This window comes from Triticum aestivum, chromosome 7D (assembly GCF_018294505.1).
Source record: "Triticum aestivum cultivar Chinese Spring chromosome 7D, IWGSC CS RefSeq v2.1, whole genome shotgun sequence".
In the NCBI taxonomy this organism is placed as follows: Eukaryota; Viridiplantae; Streptophyta; class Magnoliopsida; order Poales; family Poaceae; genus Triticum; species Triticum aestivum.
Genome location: NC_057814.1, coordinates 77,253,346 through 77,278,639, shown reverse-complemented (window position 1 = coordinate 77,278,639; position 25,294 = coordinate 77,253,346). Strand labels below are relative to the sequence as shown.

General features: G+C 44.6%; 1 long non-coding RNA gene across 4 annotated transcripts; it reads right to left on the bottom strand.

Annotated features, from left to right (window-relative positions):
* Positions 1–11,327: 11,327 nt before the first annotated feature.
* Positions 11,328–14,838, bottom strand: LOC123166679 (uncharacterized). Of its 4 annotated transcripts, none has more exons than XR_006483644.1 (4): positions 14,518–14,838; positions 14,308–14,435; positions 12,427–12,624; positions 11,328–11,596 (listed from the first exon to the last, which is right to left on the bottom strand). It is a non-coding gene; the product is annotated as an uncharacterized lncRNA (long non-coding RNA). The 4 variants fall into 4 exon arrangements; XR_006483646.1 differs by having other exon boundaries at positions 12,427–12,574; XR_006483643.1 differs by having other exon boundaries at positions 12,427–14,435.
* Positions 14,839–25,294: the final 10,456 nt, after the last annotated feature.

The window sequence follows — 25,294 nt, the reverse complement described above, 5'->3', positions numbered from 1 at the left end:
TATACGCTCAAACTTAAGGTCTGAATCTCACCATGACCTATACTACGATAACACGAACCAAATGAAGAATCCACCATGGTAACCTATTTTGTTGTTGGTCAAGGTGATCATGGATGTCCACGCGGACCCACGAATATATAGGCTTGTCGCCGATAACCACACGAGGGAGTGTACCATTCGAAGGCAACCACTACATGCATATGTATGGAGGTGATGCGTGCATGCATGTTTGAATACACAACATTGATGTGGCGCGTGCGTCAAAAATCATACACTAGCTCCCCACACAGAGCGAGATCGGTTCATGATGTGTTGTTGTACTAGCCACTTCAACTCGATGGGAGGGATTCATGCGTACACATGCATGTGTGTGTGCTCAAACTGTATCATGCTTGTCATCCCAAAGCAAAAATAATAATCCCCTCCTAAGTCAAATTAACCTCTCTTGTTGTCAGGCAAAAAGTAGTGATGGACCAAGCGGGCCCACAGATGGAAAGCATCGATATCGCTGATAACCGCTTAAGTGGGTGCGAGAGGACAACCACCACCGCTTTGCATGTGGGCCAAACATATATATGTTGAATACCCAAAATTCACAACTTTGATGTGCCACATGGCTCAAAAACCGTAAACCATGCACCCACACAGAGCGAGGTTCATCAAGCGTACTACATATGATGGTCCCCTTCCCCCCTCTTCACTACATACTACATGCTCCTGCCGTATGTACAACCCAAAAGAATCCTCATCGATGGTGAAATTAATTAACCTCCGCCGATGTAGGTAAGTGATGCATGCATGCATCGACGATGGCCTCGTGGGCCCACAGATGGAAGCATCACACGTGAGTGTCCTAGCTAGGATATGCATGTGGCCCAAAAAGGTGTTGTGTGATGTTTGAATAGCCAATTTCACAATTTTGATGTGGCACGTGCCTCGGAAACCAAAAAGTCCCGACACTGAGTGAGGTGTACTTGTTCACGAATGCGTACGTAGTATATATGCTAGTCCCCTCCCACCTCTTCGACGCGTACTATATACCACCATAACACAAACAAAAAAGATTCTACCTTGCTGGTCAAATTAACCTCACTACCGGCTATTCGTCAAAGTGATGGACGACGACCTCGCGGGCCCACAGAAAGCGTCATACGCGAGTATCGAGTGTCGTGTAGTACAACCATCGACTGCATGTGGCCAAAACATGTATGTATGAAAGGGTTGTGTAATTTTTTAAATAATGATTTCACGACTCTGATGTGGCACCGGCCTGCCTAACAAAACGGCCAACCCACACGGTGCCTCACAACTCGTAGTGTACTGCGAGCCACCGCCACCCCCAGACGCACACACCCACACACACACTGCGAATCCACCGCAACTATGATGCATGTCAAATTAATTATCCCGCGGTGAACATATATGTTACCAAAGGAGGGACGTTTTAATTTCAAAAAAATCACAGAGATCATTAAGACATTTTAGTACATTAATTGATTGATTTTCTACGGGTATAATGTGCAAAAATAAAATTTGAGCTACATGCACACGTGAGAGTGCACCTAAATGGATTGCAAAAACACATGTGTCTCACTGGGTGCATGTTTACTCCCCGTGCAACAAATTTCAAACATTGAGAACCTTGATTTTTAATTCTAGTACATCCAAAACTTATTTGAAGTTCATGAAACTTATCGTGTTATCATATGGACACCAATACAAACTGGCATTGTACTTTTTTTGTCAAATTTGAGACCAGTTTTGATGTAATCTTTATCTAATTACACACGGGAGATCATTAATAACTGGGAACCAATATCCCAAACGGATTATTTATTCGAACCATGAGCGTTAGACCAACAATGGATACGTGCCATGCTTCGGTTAAGCAATAAAGCGGCAGCATTAATCATCCAAATAGAAAAACAATATACGTGCCGCCGCACGACCCGTGTGTCGTGCGAGCAGGCGTGAGTTGATGGGACGCATGCGAGCAGTCCGCCGTGCAGGCAGACGGGGAGGCGTGCGTGCAGGTGTGTGAATTGACGGAAGCGTGCTCGCTGCAAAGTGTCATCAGGAGGCGTGCGAGTAGCTGTATGAAACAATGGTAGGCATGCCAGCAGTCCGGTGCGCAGGCTCGCCGGGAGGCGAGCCATTGGTTTAACTGCCGCCCGCCTCTCTACCACAACTCCCACTACTCCATATTAATGGTGCGCCCGAGCGGCTGCACCCCCCATCCTTGCCACACACACACAATCCTCTCTCTCCACTTGCATCCTCGACGCCGCGCGCAAAGCCGTCAGTGTATGAGGATGCCGCTGAAGCGCCCCATCGGAGAGGGTGGCGACGCTGGGGCTGCTAAAGCACTGGAGCACGGCGTGGAGATGGAGACAGAGGTTGCCGTCACCGCCGGCGATTCAACGCTGCACCCTGACATCGTCGACGGCGTCGAGCTTCCACAGCCGGAGGCGGAGTTCCACACCGACTCCGACGACCACTCTGGCGACGACTCCGACAACCACTCCGGTGACGACTCCGACGACGACGGACAGCTAGTTAGTCATCTATACCCATTTATGTGTCAAATAGATCATAGGGTTTCTATGGTTACTCCTGCCTCCCCCGTTTTGGAATAGAAATCATGTGGTTATGTTCTCCCAATCCATGAAATCTGAGTAAGTTTCGTTAGATCCGTGTAGTGTATTGATTGTTTGAATGGTATAGGTTATAAGTGACTAGTTGTTTCATCTGTGCAAATGATTTCTGCTAGTAATCCGACTAGGGTTAGTGTTCGTGCTAATAATTCCTAGCTAGGACTTGACAATTGATTTTGAATGACCTACATATGTTTGTGCCATTATTTTCTTCAAGATTGGTCTGTACATAGATGACTGTGCTTAAAAATCGAACCATAATCTCTGGATATTTATAAATAAATAGCCATAAATTCCTAATCCTACTTCATGGCATGTAATTAGTGATTTGATGCCAAATTTGTTTTACTATTTGTATAGGTGCTGTCTGATGATGTGGACAGCGAGGATGAAGATGCCCAGAGGAGGTACAAGAGGCGAATCCTGAGGGAGCTTTATGCGGGAATGCATAACAGGCGTATTAGTACCTGGAACGACGGCTATGGATGCCCATTTTGCAACCACAAGCTTCATGACGCGTATCTAAGTGTTCTGGCACATGCAAGAGGATAGGACGTTGGCTCCTTCAAGCAGAAGTATTCTCGCAGGGTGGCGCACGGCGCGTACGCCGAGTACTTGGAGAAGCTTCAGGATCGTGCCGGCCGCATGTGAGATGAGATGTGGGATGGATCGAACTATGTACGCTTGAGTATACTTAATGATGGTTGAACTATGTACTTATGGTTGAACTGCTTATGTATGTGTACGCTTATTATCTATGTCTGAGTATGTTAAATATTTGTCAAATTTTGGTAAAAAAATACAAAAGGGGACCAATAAACCAGGACGGAGGTAGTACGTCAATCACACACGGTTCCCACAATTTGAACTGTGTGTAATGACTTTCATTTTGCCTGCTGCGTCACTCACACACGGTTCGCTCTAGCAAACCGTCGCCCCCAAAATTTTTTGTGGGACAGAAAAACCTCACAACCCAATTCAAAAAAGAAAACCCTCACCATCCCCACGTCACAAAAACCCTCACCCCGCCCGCCACCCCCTCGGCACCTCCGGTACGTTCCCCATTCACACCTGCACAAGCTCCTCCGTGTCTATGCCCTGGCACCGCCTATCGCGGTGCCAAACACTTAGCTCGACATCTGCCGCTGCCGCCAGGCTGCCGGCAAAGCCCACCGCATTTCGCCACTTCCGCTTGCCGCCGCCTATCGCATCGACTTTCTCGACGCGGCTCGAGGTCGACCAAGCTCCGGTCGGTTGGGGAATCTGCCGTACTGAGGGTTCTTTCTCATGGACGACAAGGTTACTAATTTAATCAGATATTATCTCATCTCTTATCCCATTTCATCTGCCACGTTTAATCACCTGGCGGAAATCTCCGTGGATTCATTTTTATTCGAGCTGATTTGAGGGTTTTCTGTCATTCATAGAATGTATAGTGCACCGAAACTTCAGGACTTTGCAACCACCGCCAGAGATTCCATCTCACCGTACCAGATAACTTGAGGACGCGCGCGATATGTTCAATCTCACCCTAAATCGGTTGGCATGGCCTACTTTCCTGAACATATTCTAAATATTGCTACATTTGGATAAAAGGTGCCACATGCACCATATACGTCAAAGGGGATTTTCCCCTCTTCTCTCTATATTAGGCAAATTAATGATGTATTATTGTTCTTTCGATTACTCTCATATTTCCATGACATCATGTTTACCCTATCTGTTTAATTATAGACTTTTGTCCTTCGATTTCAACTGTTGTACAGTTCTTTCAATTTGGGCCCATATTTGCATGTTACCATATTTTCCTTAATAATCTTACCATTTTCTGCAGAACATCCCTTCCTATGCAACAGATTATGTACTGCACAAATTTTCCCTTTACATAGATCAAGGTCCACGGATGTCATACTGCGCACAAACCATGGATTTACAATCGTTGATACTATAAGACTTGATGAACGTGGTGACTCCTATTTTGGCACTGGCTTTTGGAAAGGAATTGCAAAGTTTTATGAACTGAAAGTTGGCACTAAAATTGCACTGCACATAAAAGGGCCTGGTCATGAGATATATGCTAACTTCCCTGACAAAATCATCCATCCAGACTTTGTTTGAAGTAAGTTTTCTTTTCAACTATCTGCATATGTTGACTTACCCAGCAATGTCAAATGAATTGTGTAGTATTTAAGCAACCAATTGTTATTCCCTTTTCTTACTATATCCCTACCTAATAACTTCTAGTTACCAATACACTCTTCTATTGCCCTGTTTTAACTAAATATTCCTTGTACTCCCATTTCTATCAGAAAGCGCCGCTGGCAAGGAGACTCCAGAGGTGGAGAACAGGGATGCCAACAAGCGGAGGCGAGGCGAGCTAGAACCGCAAGCGACTCCAGCAGGCCTAGACTTCATCAGCAGCCTCCCTGATGATATGTTGAGAGTCATCATCTCCCTCCTCCCAATCAAATATGGGGCACAGACAACCGTGCTTTCCCAGCGGTGGCGCCCCCTATGAAACTCAAGCCCTCTCGACCTCATCGACACCCATGAGCTCTGCCATGGCTATCGCATAAGCTTGGATGCGTTCTCCAAGATCCCCTGCAGTCACCTTGGCCCAACCAAAGGCCTTAGAATGGGCAAGTTTCGTTCCAACGGCAAGGACTGAGCCAAGGTTGATGAGTGGTTCCGATCCCCTGCCCTAGATCAGCTCGAGGAGCTCACTTTTGATGATGGGCATATGCGGTCGCTGTCAACATTCGCACTCCGCCTCGCGCCCACGCTGCGCGTCGCCAAGTTCAGGAACTGCCATTTCCCGTCCCTTAATGACACACTCGCTCTTATTCTACCACGACTGAAGCACCTCGAGCTCGTCGTCATCTGCCTCTCAAAGGGTGATATGGAGCGCCTAACCCGTGGCTATACTGCACTCGAGTACCTTCGTCTTCAGGCGATCAATCGGTTGAGTACCTTCCACATCACCTCCATGACTCTCCGGACTATTTATGTGTGTTGCTAGTGTGAGAGGAAGACATCACATGGTGTGTACCACAGTATGGTCATTGAGGACACACCTGCACTTGAGAGATTACTTGTAGTTGATCAAGAAGGTCCAACAAGAATCAATGTCATTTCTGCACCGAAATTGACAGTGGTGGGCTACTCGTCTAACAAATACTCCGAACTTGTTATTGGATCCACACCCGTTCAGGTACAACAGCCGCCTTCTACCTCTCCTTCTACAAATTAACATTATTTCTAATTTTGAAGATGTTTGTTCGTCTGTCATTGAGAAAATGATATCGACAAGCTTGACCCCGAAACTGCGCACAGTGAAGGTCCTGGCACTTGAATCTATCGGCCCCGACCTGGAGCAAGTTGTCAGTTTCCTGAGATGCTTTCCGTGCCTGGAGAAGCTATATATTGAGGTGATGTTCCTTTCCTGTTAAATATTAACCATAAGGGAGTTCAATTTGTGACACCTTTTTCCAAGTTTACAATGACAATGTACTACGATTTTTGAAGGTTCTTTTGGAGAATTTCAGTACATACATGTCCCCCCCCCATATTGGTTGCTTGATCCATATGGTTACAATCAATAAGCCTTTCTCCTTTGGATTCATCTGTACTAGTTTTCTTAGGGAACTTTTCATCCACTCCAACATCTTGTGAAGAAGGCTACATTTTTCTAGAATGTAATCAAATGCCATGTTAATCATGTCAGATCGAAGATGGTATGTTAGTGCATTTTACAAATCCTGCAAACCAAATAGGCCTGTCGTAATGTTCAAAACTGCATGTAGGCACTAACATGTTTTCTTCTTTTGCAGATAAGATTAGGCCCAGTGGGGGATAATGTGATACAATATAACAATCATGTCTCTCAGAAATTACTTTGAACTCCTACCGAGGGACCTTACCGGAGATTATATTCGCCAGGTTCTTTGTTCTCAGAGCAAGGGTGCTGAAGGAAATGAGGTTTTGCCTACACTTATTTCGCAAAAATGAATGGTTTGTTGATTAGCGCCGGCGCTTGCGGCAGAATGGAATAGGCTCCAAAAATGCTGAATTTCATTTTAGAACTTCAGATGACAGAGTAATCGGAAGTCATCATGTCAACCCCATACATGACTTCTTAGTGGCTGACCCCTTTGCAAAAATTATGAGGTTTCGAAACCAGATTTAGAAGTGGTAATATTAGTTTGAACCTCTCTGATATCCATGCACTACAAAAAAAGACACTTCCGTGATGACACGTGTTTGTCACAGTAGGTCATGTTTTCTTTCATGCATGTACATCCATGACAATTTTATGACAGAATCAAGATAGCCATACCTGTGTTGTCGTAGAAGTGTTCCATGCCATTACCAAAATTATCATCACGGAAGTGTCCACTTCCATGACGATAAATCACGCATCATAGAAGTGCTTTCACCAAGGGTGACCAACACGTGGCATCAACCATAACGGCTCGCCGTTAGGCTATCGGGTCCAGTTTTGGATCCGATAACCCGTTAACAGCCCAGACCAATGGGGATTTTCCACCTGAAAATTCTCATTGGCCGACGGAACCACGTGTCAGCCTCGCGTTGGGACAGATGTCATCCACTCATTGGACAGGAGGCGCCTATGATACGTCAACACGTGGCATGCCCCAATAGAGGCCCATTCCAATGAAAAGGCCAGCCTAGCTAAAAGCCCACCATGTTTTTTCAGACACTAGTGGGCTGGCCCGTTAACAGCGTGCCATGTTTTGGGTCAAATTGAGGCCCATAGCAGATCAGGCCCGTTCACAGCCTGCCTTGTTTTGGGCCAAATTACGGCCCACATTGGATCAGGCCCGTTAACAGGCCACTTTACCTTTGGGCCCATTCTAAGACAGGTTTGTATTTCAGCCTGTTAAATGCCCGTTTACCAGTTCAGCCTGATAATAGTTTCGGCCTGTTAGCGGCCCATGGAGTATCTGGGACGTTGTCAGCCCGGTTTAACTTTAGGCCATTTAACGGCCCACACAGAAACTGGGCTATTTCTTGTCCGAAGTAACTTTAGGCCTCTTAATGGCCCGTAGTCTTCGTGGATAAATTTCAGCCCAACTGGCGTATCGGCCTGTTAATGGCCCGTGTAAACGTTGGGCCTAATTACAGCCTGCGTTGAATCCGGCCTGCTTACAGCCCATCTGACAATGGCCCATGACACTTTTGGGCATATGGCCCGCGTGGATATCGGCCTGCTTAAAGCCCATAGTTTTATTGGGCCAAGCAGGCCCGAGATATATTTTGGCATGTTAACTGCTCATCCTATTTGGGCCCAACATGGGCCTTAGACAGTTTCGGCATGTATTGGACCATGAATTTTTCGGCTCAATGCTAGCCCAATCTAGGTTTTAGCCTGTTAAAAGCCCATGGTATTCTCTGGCCTAACTGGCCAGAACTTTACTCGGCCTGCGGGAAACTACTATAGGTTTAGACCTGCTAATGGCCCAAGATGATTATAGGCGCACGTTTTGGCCCATATGAGTAACGGGCCGGCCTGAAGACCGACAACACTGAGATCCACTGAACCTTCCGGCCTAAATTACAGCATACCGGTATAAACCTAGACTATACAATAAAGAAATTACGGCATATTACATCCACTGGGAATCAAAGTTCGCTGCCGGTGATAATAAAGCGCAACATGACCGCGGATTACATAAACTGGGCATCAAAGGTCGCCACCCGTGCATATAAACGCGCCGACAAAAGAATATACAAAACTGAGAGCACTTCAGAAGGCACTAGACCTGGCAAGGTCAGGCCCCGCAAGCAGCCGAACAAGCTGATGAGACCTCAGTTGTATCAACAATAGATGCTTCACCCCTAGCTGTATGGCACCATAGTGCGCACGGCAGTCCCCTCACATCTTCATTATATCTTTGACTTCAAGTCGGAGCTGAGCTCAAGCAAGCATTTTCGCTTTATGTTGAGACTGAAGAAGTCAAACTGATTGAGGCAGCGACTGCACAGAGGTTGTCTCACACCTGCTGGTGAGTAGCTTCAACTCACTGTCTTCATCAAGACAAGTCCTTGGGGTCATCTCGCTGTCCTCAAGATGGTTTGGCTCACTATCTTCCCTAAAGTTTTTCCTAACATAAGAGATACGACTCTAAAAGAGAAACAAGGAGACACGTAACAGGTTTCACAATTATATAAGCATTTAAATGGATCTGTTCTGCATAAGGAACATGTTTTTAGAACTACAATTTAAAACTGGTAGTTGTTGCAAACATCCAATCAGATGTAAACAGCAAAGTAAACAGCAGTGGAGGAAATGATGCTTATCCAAATCTACACTAGAACAAAGTTTGAAGGCTTGAGAAGGATGAGCTTACATTACATGTTAACATGGGCTGGACAAAGCCCTTCTCCATGTTGATGGAAGGATAATTCAATAAATTCCTCAAAGAAAATTCTTTATAAGCGTTGCCATTATTCTACATTTTCAAAAGAGTAAATATAGATCAAATACTATTGGAAGAAATAGAGGCTATATAAGCTCAGGTGCAGACTGATGATACATAATCAAATAGCAATTAATTAAGTACAGCATTACAAGGCAAAAGGTACTGACAAGAGGAATGCAGACATCAACGTGTGCAGTGGCATTGGCTTTATTCAACATTTAGGTAAAAGTAAATGTAGATATGATAATTTGGCGATAGTGGAGGGTAGGGCAGATAAGATGCAGAGTAATGCTAGACAATCAACTATCTCGCGATGCAAGTACAGTAATACCACCACCGTCCGTTATTACTTGTCGCTCAAATGGATGTATCTAGCACTATTAAGTTCTAAATACATCCAATTGATCAACAATTAATTCGATACAGAGGGAGTACATGACAACAGGTACTTACATGAGCAATCTAAAACTTCATAACCATTGTGTTAATTCTACATTTATCTAAGAGTAAATATAGATCTTATAATTTCAAGCAAAGGGAGGATAAAGAAGCGAACATTTACAGTGATGCTACATAATCAAATAGCAATGAGTGTAAGAATGCAGACATAGGGCAAGAGGTACTGACAAGAGCAATGCAGAGCCTAGTATTGTCATGAGATCCTATGATCCTTTGAGCAAGGAGATTCATCTGAAATTAGTTTTCATACAAGAGAGAAGGTAAGTCAAATGCAGAAATTTAGGAGTTCAAATTTTGAATTGATATCATAGACAGTACCTGACGCTGGGCTCTCAGCAGTTCTAATAGGGGTTTGGCCACTGGAGTACGGGTAAAGTGTGGTACAGTTGGGCCTGTGTTTTCTGTGGCTGCTGATCTATCTGATTTAACTGGTATCACTACCTTTTCCAAATACCTAGTTTGTACTCCTTGAGGATCTGCACTCACCCTGTTCCTTTTGGACATCTATTACGAAAGAACAACATTTGACTGGAAAAACATAGTATGACGACACATGGAATAGGTACAGAAATTGGATAGGTATGGCATATACTCATATATGATGCTTAAACTAAGCAGATGGTGTAACAAAGTAGAAGTAATGCAAGAGGTCAGATGCAAAATATGTGCGACCAATACAACCTTGCCAAGTTAGAGCAAGCACCTTGATGGGTGAATAAGATAGGCCATCCTCCACCATGCCAAGTTTGTTAGCCAGTGGATTGTTCCGCAATATTCCACTCGTGCGCCCATTCTCATATTAATTTTGATAATGTTCAATACCTGACATGCATGAAAACATAAAAACAAGTGAGATTATCTTTGTAATGCAGAAGTGATTCTAATCCAATATTTCCTCCCTGTAAACCCCTTTGTGCTATCTCTACAATTCTTCTAAGAGGTGCCATGCATGCTGTAATTTGGTTTGTGCATTAATATAATGTGGCCTACTACTCAAAATATGAGAGCTCTAGAAGTGATGATACTTCGCAGATGACAGCTTCAACATATAGTAAAGAAGAGCAAGTTGACCTGACCTGACAGATTCAAAATATACTAAGGGAGAACAACTCGACCTGACCAGTCGACCGCAAATGTCTCTGCTACTCTTCCCAACAAGGAACATACTTATTAAATAAGAGAAGAGGATCGTCTTAAAGAAGAGCAGAAGAGCAAGCAGATTGAAGATATTACAAGTCTTTCTATACAATGTCGGTTGCCCACCCATGATGAACCAGAGCGCACAGAGAAATACTATTCCTTCCGGTCTCTCCATATGTGGCTCACATGCATTTCGAAACTACAAGAAACCTGTTAATACATGACGATTCTAATCCGTCACAGGCGAGGCAAAATTCGTCATGGGTGCCCATCCTTGACGGATTTGAAATCCGTCATGTATATCGCGTCATAATTTGACAAGGTGCTATCCATGACGGTCCTTGGCCGTCAAGGATCTACTACTGGCCCGCCCAGGGCCCAAACCTTTGTGACGGAGCAAACCGTCATGGACAGATGCCACGTAGACTTTTCAATTGACCAACTAGAATGACATGGTAGCCTACGTGGACACTAGATTTCGTCACAGAAATCGTCATGGATATCCTACATGGGGTAGCCCATTAGTTCGTCCCATTAGCCTATTTCATTCAGCCCATTTTTCACCAACTATATTTTTAAGCATAATGTATTACACACATCTTAATGCCAACTTTGGCAGACATGTATTTCGAAACTGTCTCACATGCACATATGAATCAAAATGCAGTCACCCACAAGTATCTACAACATAGCAACTTACAAAATCCTCCATGAAATGATAGTTTACAACATATATCACTTGGGAAAGTTAAAAAACTGTACAATCTAGTTCACACAAACAGAACATTTAAACTATTGAAGTTGCTATTCAAGTTCTTGCAGTCGGCCCTCTTGATGGAAGTTATCATGTCAGTGCAAATTGTGATGGGCAGCACCAAGTAGCCCGGTACGCAATCATACCTAGCATATTTACAACACCATTAGATATTTGTAGATATGAATAGATTGTAAAAATAAGAGAATTGAAACAAATATAAAAAATGAATAACTCATGTTGTCCAAAATTCTTAAATCTTGCACTGCTACAAGTGAGAATAACATAGTATCTACTACATACATGTTTCATGTAGATCTGTATTAATTAAAACAACCAAGTTATGGGTAAAAAAATGAAATGTCAAGTTGTGCATATCATCCGAACAAGAAAAACAAAAACACTGGTCAAAGGGGGACAGTACATACTGCAGTGCAAAAGATTCATTCAATTATCATATGTCCAGTCATATCCTTGATGATAAGTTATTAATATAGAAGAAGGGATAGTTATGCGCTGTGAAAACAAAAAACTACATACTTCTACAGTTGTGTCCAGTAGTATATTATTTTTCCATCCTTGTAAGTAGGCATGAATCAACTTGTTAATATTTGGCGGAACAACACCTTTGGGTACCACCAATTTGCAAAAAATAGGTTACCCAACCCCAGAACCTTCCCTATTATATAGAGCATTACGAAATTGGATATACCCTAAAGAACAATATCCACATATTGTTGACACTTGACAGTTGAAACTTAGACCAAAAAAGATATATAGTGAAAATAAAACCAGAAGGCTATGAAGGAGACAGTAATAGACCTATCTAAGAATGTGGACATTTTGCCCAAGGATGCATTTCACTTGCAACCATAAGAGATCATCAACATACAGCTGAAGAATTACTAGTTGACAAGAATTAGCATTTGATAGGAACGATAATAAATAAATTAACAAGTGGATGCAAAATTACGACCAACAGTTTCTGAGGTAAAACGATGGCAGTGCAGCCTGGAGGATCGACATCATAAGCTTCGCTTACATGTAGCTAGGGCCACATCAATCTCAGCACCAACATCCGAAGATCCACAGTCCCATCAAAATGTCCAACCTTAGGCTCCAATCTGGGTGTTGAGAAAATTGCATACAAAATCTGGGTGTCCATGAGATAGACCTAGGCAACGCATCGACAAAACTTAGCACACTGTTAAAACAACTTTTGACAGAGAATTGACAAATACAAGAATTTCATTGGAGCCCAAAGTGCAATGACAACACCAATATTATTATTTGCTGCAAACCAAGATCAAATAAGAACACTAAACTTTTCAAACCTGCAGATTGTTACACTATTTCATTATCTATGTGTGCCTCTAAATATCTAAAGCTACAGATTGTTACACTATTTCATTATTTCATTTTAGAGCCTCAATCATGTAGAATGGAACAGCTTATTCAGTGGTAAATCTTGTGCCCCTCCCTCTAGCTCAGGGAGTAGCTTATTCAGTGGTAAAACTGTGTGCCTCTCCCTCTGCCTCTCAACTTTTGTAGATGGAAGAAAGTTACTTCTAAATCTTGCCGTGGTATGTTCAATCATAGAAGTTTCACAACACCATATACCAACATATATTGTGAAAATGTGCCTTGACTGTCACATGCACACACCAAGAAACATCCAATATTAATACAGATAGGAACATGTACGAACATATGCAAGATTTTCTTATCAAGAATACCAATGAGTCCTTAAGCTAGGCATGGTCAGAACTAACAAGTACTAACTCCGTCTCAAAATATAAGACATTTTTGTAGGCTAGTTTAGCCTATAAAAATGACTTATAATTCAAGATGGAGGTAGTATGACTCAACTAGCATTGATATTTGATCCTAACAGCAACAAAGATGAGTACATCCAGTGGCGGAGCTTCGTGAGGGCAAAAGAAGGCCATGGCCCACCCAGCTCCAGAGACAAATAAAACTCTTTTGTACATGTAACAGCTTAATCCAATAGCATGTCTCCCTCGCATCCAGCTATGAGCTCTCTGCCCCGATTCAGCACTGAGCAAGCCACTCAGAGATGGAGAGGTCCAATAGCCAGGCAGACGGGCGCCGCATGTAGCAACCCCTACGGTGACCCATCCCTATGCCACGACGGGCATGGCCATGGCGGCTGCCAGCGGCTAGCCACTGATGAACTACCCAGGCGACGAGCACAAGACCATAGAACCAGCAGGCAGCTAGCGCACAAGAAATTTCATTTATTTGTCCAAATTTTACTTGACAACATCATCCTGTTACCAGTTTCCCTATACAGGCAACCTGAAATTTCACTAACTCATGCCTACTTAACTGTATGGTTTAGAGAAAAAAATTGGCCCGCCCAACTTATTTGTTGTAGCTCCGCCACTGAGTACATCTAACTTAGACAAGTTCTGCACATCGTTAATTATTAGTTTGCAACTACGCCAGGGAGTAAAGACGATATAAAAATATAGAGATATACCAGACTAATAACAATAGAAAGGAGAAGAACACTAATATGCTTTATTCATTACTGGCATGGCCTAATTAGGAACTAAACGTGAACCACCACACAGCTTGTCTAACTAGTAGTTATTTAACACAAATTCTACACTGCTAATGCTCGCACGGTGAGAGAAGAAAAAGGAAATATCTAGCAGTGCTAGTCTGTCGGTGGCTGTAACTTGGCTGTAGCTTGCGAGTATCAGGAAAACGAAGTGAACACATTTTCTGCATCAGGTTCAGTCCAAGAAAATTGGTGAGCCCCTGGAGAACTATGCTAGACAAGAGCAGCAGGCAATTGAAAGAAAAGAAAAAGCAGAATGAGAGAGTCAACCTTATTGTTCTGTGGGGAATCATGATGGTCGGCTCAGATGACCTCGCCGTTCAAGCTCGTCGGGTTTGAGCGTGGGGTCCCGGTCGTCGCCGTCCATGGAATTGGAGAGGCAGAGAGCTCCTACTGATCTGAATCGAAGCAAGAAATTTTAATTGGGGATGGGAGAGAAAGTAATAAAGGAGAGCAGACGAGGGGGGAGCAGGGACGAACCTTGTGCGGGGCGTCGTCGCCGTTGACGAGGTCGCGCTCGGGCCTCCAGCAGGTTACGGTCCTCGTCCGGCGCTTGCTGTTCCGAATCTCCGGATGGCGAATCAGCTGCGGGCTCTGGGAAACGGAGGAGAGAGGCCCCTGCTGCAGATCCCTGGCCAACGTGAGTAGCAGAAGCACGCGGCAACGGCTAGGGATGGCCGCCGCTTCCATCGGGCCACTGCAGCCGCCGTCACCATGGATCTCGGGCCGTCGTCATCGCTTGGAGGCGGGGAGGTGGAGGCGGAGGATAGGGCCGAGGAGAGGTAAGGCATGGCGGCGGCGGATGGAGATTGTGATTGGGCAGGAGGGTCTTAGGGTTAGTTTTTATATGGGGAAAGATTTAGGGCTTTAGCCGGGCTTCAGGGCGGGCTTCAGTATGCTTGCCGGGCTGTACCAGGACATTCATGATGATTTTCAAATCTGTCATCGGAAATCTGTCATGGATTAAATGGTTTTTTGTAGTGTGACCAATTAAACATCTCTCAGTTTTACTATATCAGCATAATATCATATTTGAATTTGTACAACTAAGATTGTTTAGCTCGATGGGTGGAGCAGTGCTATTACGACACGAACCACGTAGGCTGATCGTGGTCATCATAAAATGGGGAAACCATAAGCATGATGAGTATAGTGTTGACCGTGGCAGTGGGATGGCAGATCTGAAGCTGCAAACCGTGCAAAGGGTAGTTAGCAACCGATCTTTGCTTTGAAATAACAACTAAGATTTGGTATGGACAAGAAAGTACAGTCAACAAGTGACAAAGAAATGCAATTCTGCTATCTCTCTATATGTCGCGACATGCATTTGGACACTCAAGTGGGACCTTTAGCTAACCAATTAAATGTGTTTGTTAACTAATATCAGTATCATATCACAATCATATTTGAACAACTAAGCTTTGGAATTTTGAGTGTTGTGTTGTTTAGCTTGAAGGGTGGAGTAATGCTAGTACGACAGAAAGCACCTACGCAGATCATAGTAGAGTAGATAAAAGGGGAAAACCCTAAGCATCAAGAATAAAATTAGAAAAGTGGAACTAGTTGGACCAGTGGGTGGCGCACATGCTTTTCAAAATGAATATAGGAACATTAGGTGAGCAATTAAACGTTCTCTGTTTTAGTAATGTGAGCATCTTATCAGATTCATATTTCAACACGTAAGCTTTGGAATTGTGAGTGGCATGTTGTTTCGCTTGATGGGTTGAGGTCTTGAGGAGCAGTGCTAGCACGACACGAAGCAGTGAATCACCTACGATTATGGTAGTGAAAATAAAGGGGGGAAACCATAAGCTTTACGAGTATAGTGACCGTGCCATGACGGATCTGAAGGTGCAAACCGGACAAAGCTACTTCACAACCAATGTTTGCTTTCAACTAGCCACTACGATTTGGTACCAACAAGAGAAGTATAGTAAACAATTTACGATCTATTTTCCGGGTGAGATCAATAACTTAAGCACATATGGAAGAGTACCACCTCTCTTGCGACGTCGTGTAGGCCCCTGCTGATACATTGAGGGTGCTGCGGGTGCGATGGCTGTCGTCGGCGGGGAAGAAGACTTTAGACGGCAGACGGCCGGGTCGGGGGATAAATCCTGTTACCATGGACGAGGCGATCGTAGGAGCGGCAACGGCAAGGTGGACGACAGCGTCGATGCAGCGAGACGACGCAATGAAAGGATCCTGGTCCGGCGTCGTGGATGAGAGACGTCCATCTCTTGTAGTGGACGACGGGGTAGGAGTAGTGGCTCCGGCAAGGTGGAGGATGGGGTGGCGAACGAAGGACGCTGGCCGCAGTGGGGAGGTTGTCATGGCGCCGACGGTGTATGAATGGGGAAATGGAGGGGGAGGGGGATCTCAAACTTTGGGACGTGCTTGTCTGAAATGTGGGAAAGTTACGAACTTATCCCCCGTTTAAAATTTCAGACATCACGTCGGTTGGGGATAGGACGGTAATCTCGCATCTCCCAAATATTTGCTGGTAACGATTTCGGGCGAGGAGAGGGTGTTTTGCCACCCACGGTTGGCGCCCACGGTGTATGAACGGGGCTGACAGGTAGGCCGGTTGTGTCACGTCTGAGGGAAGTTACACATCTGCCCCTATTTAAAATATTAGCCTACATCAATTTCGGACGAGGAGAGTTTGCTTTGCCGCCCACCGTGGATGAATGGGGAAATGGAGGGAGAGACACATGTCTTTCAGATGAGCTTGAATCAAATGTGTTTTGCCGCCAACCTTTGGCGCCCATCGTGTCTGAATGGGCTCAGAGGCCGTCGTGTCACGTCTGATTGAAGTTACTAGTCAACCCCTATCAACAGCAGTGTAAATCCGGTCGATAAGGATGTCAAATGTCAGGGGTAGACAGTAATTTCCATCTCGTAAACACTTGCTTCGGGCAGCCCACAAATGAGAGTGGGTGTTTAGCCACTTCGTTCAAAACTTGGGAGAATTAGCATTCACGTTTGCCCTGGGCCCTGGAAACTAAATCCAAATCCAATTTTTATTCGATTACAAATATCCACAGATAATTCTATGTTTTGTTATTTATTTCTTCAAAACCACAACAAAGATTTATTCCACCTTTATACATGATTATGATTTAGAAATGTCGTGATCTTCGAATTCAATAGGTTGGATACACGTTGAGTCAAACAGTTATTACATCCAATACAATATGCTCACACGAAAAACAGTTTACCTTATGTCAATCATACAAGTACTGAGGATAACCTCGCCTAAAAAATTCGGATCATTACAACTCATGGACAACATAGGGGGTCTTACAACATAATCCATTCAGAGACATGACACAACATGCAAGTACAATAATCTAATGACAATTTTAACTGGTATCTAAAGAAGAACTGGGATTACCCTGGGCTTCAGATAGCAAAAGCAGCAGGACCTCCTCCGTCTTCAAATGCAACATTCTTACTTCCTCCAATTCTTGGGTTGCTTGCATAATGAGTGCAGCTAATTGCATAATTTCCAGCTTCAAGATCGAGATTACCTCATTCATGGCAGCCACACCATCTCTTTCTGCCTCTAGTAGAGCCTCAAGAACTATAATATATGTGCTCAGACTACTCTCCGGCGGTGTTGCCGCTAAACTACTACCATCTGGTAACATGGATGGCGCACTGCTTCCACAAAAAGATTCTGGGGTTGTACATTGTGTCCTAGTGTGAACGGCATCCTGAAAGGTTTCCGCTGGACATAAGTAAGAGATAATTATCGCATGATGCAGGCAGTAAGCTTACATGGTAAATGACATACGAATTATTGCCGAGCATGGCAAGCTATATTTAAATGGTTCGAAGCAGCATCAGCCGAAAAGAAATTAAAATGGTAAGATGAAACTAGGGATGTAAGTGGCAAATAAACGACATCCGCCAGTCCCATCTTGTTAGTTTTTGCTAGCTCCCTAGTTCATTTTCCTCAAAAAACAAAAACTCTTTTGAACTATCATACCACTAGTGGACTTTAATCGGGATTAAACGGGACCCAGTTGACATCCCTAGTTGAAAGGGAGTGTACCATCGCTATATTTAAGTTGCCAAGGCATCTAAGTAGTTGAAATAATCTGAGAAAGCACTTAACAGTGTGGCCTCATATAAACTACGAAGACAGTATTGTGATGAAGTTCAGAGGAAAAGTTAAGGACTCAAATGAACTAGGCATGCATTTATTTATGATAGTACAGCAGGCACTGCTGACATATTGGCCAACTCAGGTATAGGGTAACAAGTAACAAACAAGCATTTGAATCAAGCAATACAGCAAAGCAGACAATTGAACTATTTGTAATTCTGTAGGATTACAGGTTGAGGGCACAAGCCAAGAAAGCAGCCCACACGCATTACATTTCACATGTACTAAAACACACTGGCTTACCATATGTTGCTGTGAAGCCTCGCTGCTGTTGCAATGTTCTTTGAAGATATCGTCAGCATCCCGTGGTTGCAAATCTAGTTGTTGTAGTTTATTCTGCCCCCTCTATTTAGGTAAAATTAATTTTAATCGCATGCACTGGTTCGAATTGATCATCAATGCATCTAAACTAATGAAAGAAGGGTGTGTGCATACACGACAATATATCTGCTTCCCTCTATGTTTATGCTTGTTCGAGGTGCCAGCCCCAAAAGAACAAATATTTTGCTTGATGGGGTTGGCAGCTCCATAATTAATAGAAGCATCAAATTAGTCATGCAACTTGGGAAGATCAAGAACACACAAAAAAGTAATGAACAGAGGCTCGGAGCAGTGATGTAATAGCTAGCATCAGAAAATGTAGGGTAAAACAAACAAAAAGCAGCGGAACCACATGCTAGTTTGCTGATGTGTAATTAAGCATAGAGAACATGAAGCAGTCAGATGGAACCAACAGGTGGCATCAGAACAACACCATTATCATAAATATAGCATGCAAGAAGTAAAATAGTAGGCAGTGATATCTAGGAAGTACAGTAATACTTAGGACAAAACTAAAGCATATAAACTATATGTGCACTGGTATGTAATTTAGCACATGTAACATGTTCACTGCCAGAAGTATGGCCCTACAGGTGCAAGCAGAATAACGCGTCTCATGAAAAATTGAATGATGTCCTGAAGAAATTCAAAGGTGCGGTGCTTATGCTAAGAAAGTGAACGTAGGTGCCGGCCGTTGGATAATAGTACCTGATTCTCGGCGGCGTATGGGTATCGTTGTCATACTTGATAGCTAAGGATCGTCGATGGTACTCGTGTTGCGGTTGAGTTTGGGCCGGCTGTCGCCGTCGCTCAAGCGGCTCCGGTGCTTCGGCTGCGTCGCCTGTCGACATGCAAGAAAGCTCATCTGTGGTAAGTGAACAGTTGCACGATCAAGAAGAGAAAAACCTAAGGAGTACAAATCGAAATAACCTGATGAGGCTGCAGCGTCAGTAAAGCAGGGCCGATGGAGTTGAATATGGCGTCCGTGGAGCGGGTCCGGTGCAGTGGACGAAGGCTTCGGCGGGCACGGTGTACAGTGCTTTCGGTGAGGAGGATTTGTTGCGGCGGACGAGGGCTTGTATGAAGGGCCAGCGATGGGGCGGACGAGGGAGTCAGTGAAGGGCCTACACTGTGGTGAACGAGGGCGTCGGTTAAGTATATCCGGTGTGGTGGACCATGATGGCGGTCAAGGAGATCTGGAGCGGTGGACAAGCCAGTCGCTGAAGCGGCTTTGGTGAAGTGGTGAGTTGGCAGTTGGGGGTTGCAAGGTGCGGAAGGTAGATCCGGCGGGGTGTGAGGTCCACCGCTGTGGCGGAGGACTAGATTCGGCGGCTTGCCGTGGTTGGGGGTCGGGGAGGGGAAGGGGAGGGGCTCTTGGGAAGAATGTTGGGGGCAAAGAGGGGGAAAATGGAGTTACCAAAGCAGCCCTTTTCCGTTCATGTGGTAGGGGTAAAATAGGAATATCGCAAGGCTAAACTTTCAGGTGCGAGATATTTCGACGTGAGCGGGAAGTTTGAAAGTTTTTGGTTCCTGAAATTATAAGTGTTCTGTTCTTGTACGGCCCACTATGATATCATGGCCGAGAATTTATTTGTTTTGCACGCAAAAAAAAGTGCAAGTTTTGAAAATCAATGTCTCCAACTCGAAACTTAGATTGTCCACTCAATTCAAATATGGATCAGTGAGCTAGTACAAGCAAATACCATCATACGGTCCAATTCAAATGAAATTCCAAATGTGTTTATCCTAAATATGATGACAAAAGCAAAAATGTGTGTGTATGAATAAAGTGGATGATTATAAAGTTTGAACATGCCTGTATGTGTATATCTCTAGGTTTGATATATGAATTTGAAATCAGGAAATCCCAGCTTAAAAAATGTACCTCCATTTAAATAAATTACAAAAGCTAATGATGGAGTCGAATTGCAAAATTCCAATCTTAGGTTTGTAATTCTAGTACATCAAGGTATATCACGCATGTTCAAAAGTATCGTTATCTCATAGTCCAAACTGTGAAACAAATTGATCAACCATGAGTGCACACACTATTGACCATATATATCTCAATTACGCTAAAGTCCCTCAACTATAGACACCTCACTCTTTATCTGAAGACAACCCCACCCCTCCCCCCCACGCACACCCCCCCCCCACACACACACACACGTCGTTCCCTCCCCCAGACACGAACACACGAGCACATTAACACGCCCTCTCTTCTAAAGTCCGGACCCCAATATAGGTCTCTACCACTTTGTCTCTCGAGCATGCACACATCTCTTCCCCCACTCTCTCTAGGTCTCCCGGCATCTCTCTTTCCCAAGAACACGCACTATGTAGAGTGTATCTTTCCCATACACACAAAATGTCGCCCCAAACGTCTATCTCCCTAGTTATGTGGTTCTTGCACACTCACCTCACACACCACCCCCACTTCAAACAAGCACACTTTGTCTCCTTGTGCACCACTCTCCTCTTTCTATCTCTCCCACATGCGGACCTGCCCCAGCTCCTTCCCGGTATACATATATGTCGTGACTCTTTCTATAGCTCCCTAATGTATCATCATTCTCAATCTCGCACGTTGTTCTCTACACCGTCTATTCTAGATCTCTCATGAAGTCCCTATCACACACACGGTGACTCGCTTCCCTTGCGTCTCCGTACATAGGCCAATTTCGAACAACATCAACATTGTCTCCCTATCTATACGCCATTTATGGACACAAACGACCCCCCCCTCTCTTCCTCTCTCTCTCTCTGTCGCTCTCTCTCTCTCTCGCTCTCGCTCTCACACCCGTCTCCCACACACACTCGATGTCTCTTCCAAATAGTTTGCTCCCCGCCCACCCATGCTATCCCTCTACTACACATGCCTTTGTCTCTCTCTGACACACATGTCACACCATTCCCCCTTCCCTTATACTAGGTTTACATCATTAATTAGTGGTCTCTCTACTCCACATACACACACACTCCCTCTCACACACAAACGCGCACCCAAACACACACAGACACGCACAAACACCCATTTATCTGGATCCTCATCTCTCCCCATGTCCGCATGTGTATCTCACACTCACACTCTCTGATTATGTCTATGTGTCTCCACGTTACACAACACAAAGCCCCATGTACATGTCTCTCTCTATCCTCCACACACATAGACACAAAGAATCTCTTATCGTTGCCTCAGTCTCTAGAAATATCACACACGCACACTGTCTCTCTCTCTCTCTCGCAAACACGCCCAACAAGGGTTTCCCCGTGAATAACTTACCGTCTACTCATCAACAGTTGTGGCAGTACGACGAACACGAGACGTGAAAAAGAATAAATCTACACGTGCGTAGACCACCTAGTATGACTACTAGGACTAGAGCAAGCCAAAACGCTGCCCCGTCATCCCCTCCTTATCGGCGATGGGAAACCTTTGTTTTACATAGTCGAGAAGTCATTGTGCTAAGGCCCCACATGCTGAGGCATTGAATAGAATGTAGATCCTAGTTTATGGAAACAAGTATCGATAATACGTTTGTATCTCCATACTTATATTTCTTCTCTTATAAAAAACCGAGTTGGTGATGATGGTACGCGTGCCATCTTACAATATAGACCGTCCGATCTATATCTGACGGATGGAAATTAAACTAAAAGATACCCGCACCTCTCTCCACACTTGCAGACAAGGCCTTCCCTCGTCCATCCTTATCTCAAACAACCTCACTTGTTGAGCAATTAAAAAAGGAAGCCTTTGGAACAAACTGGCCTGGTGGCCGCTGCTGGCGTCGTCCATCCCCATGCCTCCGCTCAGTCCGACCACCAATCACCACCATGCCCCACTCCTCTTCACCTTATCTCCTATTTCTCGAGATATCATTAGTTTTTACAGATGGGATTACTCCCGCATGGGTCAATCACAACAAGTGTTTTACAAAAAATGCATCTTGATGTTCTCGTGCAATGCACGGACATCTTGCTGGTACTCCTACAGAAGACTAAGTTGGTGATGATGGTGTGTCTGCCATCCGTCATTTCTGACCATTAGATCTACATCTAACGACTGTGAGGTAAGTTGTTGCCTTTTCTCACCAACATCCCACTTCTCTACCAATTTGTAGAAAAACCCATAATTCGTATCTTAAAACCAACCACATCCCTCCCTCACCTCACCAAAACAGCCCAAGGAATATATTCTGATTGAAACATAATATATCTCTAGAGATATATGTATATCAAAATTAGAGTGTTTTGTATCAAGTTTGTGAATAAGTATTATTCTAATTATGATCTGTTGCAACACATGTGAACATTGCTAGTATTTCCAACCATGCAAAAAAATTGCTAGTATTTCCATAGTTTCGAGTTTTCCATCAAGATATTAGTCACTCATGGTTGATATTTACTTCCAATCATGTACACATATGCACTATGTAACTAGCCTTGCTTATTGGCTTCCAAAGCTTAACTTCCACTCCTACTTACAATATGTAGAGTATTTAACAAAAAACTACCACTTTCAACCAGCCCTAGGACGAAACCATTGTACAAAAATAGCAAAAACATACCCAAAATTTCTTAATCTGTGCCAAAAACTACTACCTAGTGCCGATTAGGCTCATTTAAACCCATTTATGACAGGGTTGGCCCACACATCTGTGCTGACGAGGCAGCTTAAACCAACATATTTTATTTGACCTTGACACGAGGGACCCACAGCTGACCTTCTATTCTGTTACTCCCCCTCAAATCATTATTTTTCCTGAACATTACTTCAAACAGTACTGATGCGTGTTCGTTGGTGGCGCCGGTGATGAGCGAGTTAGGAGCCGCTCCTTAAGACGGGCCGAATGCCGCGCTGGCCTCCACACTGGTTGGCAGGCTGGCCCGAGCATGACTCACGAGCGAGCAAGCCGCCGCGCTGGCCTTCGCTCGAGCCAGATGGCTGGCCTTAGCGTGGTGCGCGCGAGCAAGCCGCTGCGCCGCCGTGCCAATCCAGCTAGCAAACCTTGCAGACAAGCAGCTAGACGGAGCTATCTTGGCTAGCTAGCGGCCACGACCGCCGGACGGAGCTAGCATCCGGGCTGCCGCAAGATGGGCTCTGCACCGCCGGTGGTTTTGACCTCGCCTTCTGCCGGCGGCGGTAGCTGCGTCCCATGGCCGATGATGACTAGGTGGACGGGCCGGAGGTAGGAGGTCACTCGGGGATTTTTGTGTAGACTGACATGTAGGTCCCACAAGTCATAACGCCAAACTTGTCGGTCAAGTAGAAGGCGTTCACTTAAGGGGCGACATGGGTTGAAACATGCCTATAACGGCACTTTTAGAGTAGTCGTTTCTTGGTAGGGCTGGTTGGTAAGGGCATGTACAATGGTTGATAAGGTAGTCTTATCATAAGTCTGCCACGTATGCAAGTGGTAGTAGTTTCTTGGCATTATTAGTGGTTTCTTGTAAGGAACAATGTACTACTAGTGACCAAAGGCGATTCTAGGTTGCGTTGTACTCCAACGAGTACTACTAGTGGTCGCGGGAGTGTATACCTCGTTTTGTGGGTTCGATCCCGGCCGAATGCACGATGGCCTTTTTTTTAAATAGTAACTTCGCTGCGAGCCAATATTGTACACGGGTAGTTTGAGTTTTGAAGTCGAACGGACGTGCCGCACCACAATCTGGGTGCACTGGATAGCCTAGCCACGTGAACGGGTTTTCCTTCCCATCATCTCGTGACTCGCGTGCTCACCATAACCGAACCTCGCTTGCAGCTTCCTCGTCAGCTAGTAGCATATTTAAACATGCGCCTCCCAATTAAGCCCGAGGAGCCGGAAAAGCCTGGTGCGGCATTGGGAACTGTGTAATATGGCTCTGTATGTAAAGTGCTACCAGTATTGTACTACTCTGTAGCTTGTGGCGTTGCACGCATGGACTTCACTCCATTATCGTCTGTGTAAAAAAATTCCTCTTGACGTGTTTTTTTAACGGAAGCAAAAGCTTTGCCTCATCTCATTCATAAAGAAGGAACTACTAACAAAGTTCGACGAGATCCATTACACCTCCACAAATGGAAGCGAAAAGCCTAGTCTCGCTGTATCAAATAACTCAAATGTTCTGCCCCCGCAGTAACCGTCGCTGATAAACAGGCTGCTAGTATGTGCGTGAGAGGAGCGCCTGAGTAGGCCAGCTACGCGCTCGAATAGAGCACCGAGAGTACCCACTACGCAGGTGTACTTTCCCTGCATTGATAGTACAGCGATGGTTCTAGAGAACAGTAGTACCCTTCACTTCCAACTGCAGCTCCTTGGCCCTGAGATTCAAGAGTTCAAAACTGGTGCACTATGCTAGAAGTACAGTACATCGCACTACTAGTTGAGAAAGTAGTACTAGTACTGCTACAGTACGAGTACGTAGTAAATAATAGCCTCACCCCTTCGCTACAGTTGGAAGGGATGAGGCCCTGCGGTTACTACGCTCTTATCTCCTCCTCGCCAGTTCCCCTCCCCCCGAAGAGAAGGAAGTTCGTCGCTGCTCCCATGGATTCGCTGATACGTCTCCAACGTATCTATAATTTTGGATTGTTCCAAGATATTATATTATCTGTTTTGGATGTTTAATGGGCTTTATTATACACTTTTATATTATTTTTGGGACTAACTTATTAACCCAGAGCCCAGTGTCAGTTCCTGTTTTTTCCTTCTTTCAGTGTTTCGAAGAAAAGGAATATCAAACGGAGTCCAAACGGAATGAAACCTTCGGGAGAAGTTA